Source organism: Curcuma longa, chromosome 4 (genome assembly GCF_044706935.1).
Source record: "Curcuma longa cultivar G26 ecotype Majalengka, Jawa Barat chromosome 4, ITB_CL_G26_1.1, whole genome shotgun sequence".
Taxonomy (NCBI): domain Eukaryota; kingdom Viridiplantae; phylum Streptophyta; class Magnoliopsida; order Zingiberales; family Zingiberaceae; genus Curcuma; species Curcuma longa.
The window spans coordinates 2,375,395-2,380,253 of NC_133864.1; positions in this window are offsets into that span (position 1 = coordinate 2,375,395).

The window sequence follows — 4,859 nt, forward strand, 5'->3', positions numbered from 1 at the left end:
TTCTTGTCATGTGGATTCAAGTTATTTGTACATGTGTCCAAGAGTACAGTACTCTTAACATATAATGCTTTGGCCAAAGACTTTTAGTAACAATCCTGACAAGCGACCGTAAGGTATACGTCTCCTTTTCAAGGAGCGGTGAATCCTCTATGGTCTATTCAAACACCTTTGGATACTTCGACTTATACCCAATCATCTCGGGTCCACACCTCCTCAGAGATGCTTACTTAAGATGCCAAAGTATAAGCCTCCATGACCAAGGTAACTTGAATACCGCAAGTCAAAGGAAACTCGCACTTAAGCTACACTGAGATCTTCATTGGCATACGATATCAAACCATATTTAGTCTCAAAGAAGGTCACTCCAATGAACTGGCTACCTTTAACCAGCATCCATGTTTAACTATCAACATCTAATGTTGACAACAGTGAGATCAGCTGCTTGGCTAACCAAGGAGTTCAAAACGTGCTAGTCTCGACAGAATCGATAATGTCCGTGCTCATCAATTCCTTGACTAGGAATAATTTCAATACGTTCATAATTACACGTGTAGAGATGCTCATCAGTTGTGATCCAATCACAAATTCTCTCACACTATGAATCGTATTGCGGATATTGAATATTAGAGTTTAGATTCAATCAAACACATATGGAATGTGCACTCAAATAGTGAATTGTTATTTATCCAATAAATAGTATAACCGTAAGGCGATTGCCTTAGGACACCCCTCAAATTAACACAACATACGACGACTAAGGAAGCACCTGGAAAAGATGCAATTCCCTAGGTTGACCTTTCGATCTTCTCATTAGCTTGAGAAGATCGTAGTAGATGGGTCATAACCATGTCATGTTTCTAATTATGTATATATGTTGATATGTGCCCTGTTTATATGTGATGCATATATTAATTAATAGTATGATGATAATTAGGTCATTTTTATATGCCTATCAAAGTTTGATACTCACTTTTATCTTGATCAATTGTAAACATGTTTCCCAAAACAAAGTGACTCAATTTATCTAGGTAGAGTGCGTCTGGACAATTGTGATGTCCAAATATTGAACTTTGTGTGAGACTTAAGTAACTTTAATTGGATTGAGAACTTCTCATGCGTTGGGCAAACGAACAAATAGTCTTGTTCACCTAACTATACAAGAATTATATACGATGTAATTGGTACATATTGTCTATCTAAATTATATGAGTTTTGGGCGATTAGCCAAACATAACTCAAGATGAGGTATAATATAGATCTTGTTCCACTTAAATGTCATTGCAATTAAGTTTGGAGCTAGTAGCGTAGGTAAACTCCAGTTGCTCACATCCATGACTTGCTCCTACTAAGTTTTACAGTTCAGTGGGAGAATTATTTAATTAAAGATCTAATTAAATGATTTAAATATGATACTTATTTTTGCATTTCTTATTATAGATCACCATGTTGTTATATGTCTAATATTCTTTCTTTGCGATTTGTCCTTCATAAGGACAAGCTCAATGGAACTAATTTCCTAGACTGATACAGAAACTTTAAGAATTGTTCTCAAGCAAGAACGCAAACTGTACATCCTAGAGTAACCTATTTCTGAAACACCCGTCATTATTGCTACTCGTGCTGATAAGGATGCTTCTAAGAAGCATCAAGATGATGCATTAGATGTGTCATGCTTATGCTTGCTACCATGAATTTTGAGCTTCAGAAGCAACATGAGGATATTAATACTCATGATATGGTTAAACATTTTAGACAACTATATCAAGGGCAAGAAAGCACGAGAGATTTGAGATATCTAAAACTCTATTTCAATGTAAGATGCAAGAAGGAAGTCCCGTAAGAACTCATGTACTTAAAATGATTGGGTACGTTGAGAACCTTGAAAGATTGGGATTTCCATTAGGCCAAAAATTGACCACTGACCTTATTCTACAATTGTTGCTAGAAGACTATAATTAATTTGTCATGAACTATAACATGAATGAAATTTACAAACCGTTACCTGAGATGTTAAGTATATTGAGAACTACTGAACTCAATCATAAGAAGACTAAGCCTAATACCATTTTGATGGTGTAAAAGGGCAAAGGCAACCGACAATCCAAAGGTAAGGGTAAAACCCAAACCAAAGGCAAACCTAAAACTTATGCATTGAACCTAAAGGCGAAGTGCATAAGGAAGGAACCTGCTTCTATTGTAGTAAGATCGGGCATTGAAAGAGGAACTACAAACTGTATCAGAAGAAAGTTAAAAAGAAGAGAAGTGAGATTTCTGCCTCAGGTATATATGTTATAGAAGTCAATCTATCTATTTCTTCTTCATGGATATTAGATACTGGTTATGCATCTCACATTTGTACTAATATGCAGGGCATAAGAAATATTATATCATTGACAAAGGGTGAAGTGTACTTACAAGTAGGCAATGGTGCAAGAGTTGCTGCTATAGCTATAGAAACATATTCCTTATCCTTGCCCACTGAGTTTATTTTGAAACTAGAAGAGTGTTATTATGTGTCTACCTTAATTGAAAACATTATCTCTATTCTTATTTGAACAAAAAAGGTTTCTCATTTATAATGAAGGATAAATGTTATTCTGTTCATTTAAATGATATGTTCTACTATAGTGCACTTCTAATGAATAGACTCTATGTTCTAGACTTTGAAAAATCCAATCTATAACATAAATATCAAACGGTTCAAACGTAATGATTTAAACAAAATATATCTCTGACATTATCACTTGGGTCACATAAATAAGAATCGCATATCACAATTTCATAAGGATGAACTTTTGGGTTTCTCATTTATAATGAAGGATAAATGTTGTTTTGTTCATTTAAATGATATGTTCTATTATAGTGCACTTCTTATGAATGGACTCTATGTTCTAGACTTTGAAAATTCAATCTATAACATAAATATTAAACGGTTCAAACCTAATAATTTAAACCAAATATATTTTTGACATTACCACTTGGGTCACATAAATAAAAATCGCATATCACAACTTTACAAGGATGGACTTTTGGACTCATTTGATTTTGAATGATATGAGGTATGTGAATCTTGCCTTTAAGGCAAGATGACAAAGACTCATTTTAGTGGGCATAGTAATAGAGCTAATGATTTATTAGGACTCATACATACTGATGTTTGTGACCCTTTCAATATAGCAGCTAAAGGAGACTATCAGTATTTCATTACTTTTACTGATGATGTTAGTAGATATGACTATGTGTATCTAATGAAACACATATCAGAATCCTTTGAAAAGTTAAAAAAATTCAAGAATGAAATACAAAACTAACTTGGTAAGCGTATTAAGATGCTTCGGTCAAATCAAGATGGGGAATACCTTAGTCAAGAGTTTCGTGACCATTTTATTGAGTTTGTGATCATATCTTGACTTACTTCATCTGAAATACCATAGTAGAATAATGTCTCAAAGAGAATAAATCGTACTTTATTAGATATGGTATGATCAATAATGAGTCAGACATATCTTCTTACTTTTTTTGGGAATATGCTTTAGAGACGATTCTTTCATACTTAATCATGTTCCATCTAAAGCCATCATAAAGTCACCATATACGATATGGACTGGGAAGAATCCAAGATATCTTTTATGAAGATTTGTGATTGTGAGGCTTACGTTCAATGTCAAGTCTCAGAGAAACTAGGACCCAAATTTGATAAATATTATTTTATAGGATATCCCAAAGAAATAAAAGGATATTAATTTTATAATCCTACACAAGGCAAAGTTATCACTAAAAATGTCATTTTTCTAGAAAGACAGTTTATTTCTAGAAGAACTAATGGGAGTAAAGTCAATCTTGAAGAAATTCAAGATATATAAATTAGTATTGAGACCTTGATGAAAATTGAACAAGCACCACAAAGTGTTGTGGATCATGAATTTGTTACACCGCAAGAAGTTGTGGAGTAATAACCTATTCAAGCAGAACAAGCTCTACACAGATCAGATATGGTGCGTCATCAACTTGAGAGATATTCTTTTCTCTTTATTTGACTACAATGATGTAATGCTTTTTGGTCTCAACAAGCCTACATCCTATTAAGAAACGGTAATGAGTCCAAATTCTGAGAAATGACTAGAGGCCATGAGGTCCGAAATGGAATCCATGTACACTAACATGTATGGACTTTGGTTGATCCACTTGAAGGGATCAAATCCATTGGATGTAAATGGATCTTTATGAGAAAGACTTACATGGATGGTCATATGCATACCTATAAAGGGTGATTGGTAACTAAAGGATTCAAGCAGGTTCATGCATAAACTATGATAAAACCTTTTCACCAGTTGCAATGCTTAAGTCTATTCAGATTATGCTTGCAATTACAACTTACCATGATCATGAGATCTTGGTAGATAGATGTCAAAATTGCATTTCTGAATAAAAATCTACTCAAGGATGTGTACATGATACAACCTGAGGGTTTTGTAGATCTAAAGGATGTTGGGAAGGTATGTAAGTTGCAAAGGTCCATTTATGAATTAAAACAAGCTTCTAAAAGCTAAAATCTTTGATTCGATGATGCAATCAAAGATGGAATCTCAACCATTCAATGTAGCCATTTATCTTTAGTGCAAACTCCATCACCAATGAACTCTCCTGTATCTTTGAGTGAAAGAGAAGCTTAGAAACCTCGAACTATTTGGATCTCGCTTGCTCATCAAATAACTCACAAAGATGATAAATAATTGTATAAGTATCTATATGTTCATGTTGCTTTTGCAATTCAGGAGATATCGAAGCTAGCATGATGCAGCCTGCAAGCTTAGAATCGGCCAAATACTTTGAAAAGGTGAATTGTTTATCACTAGTAG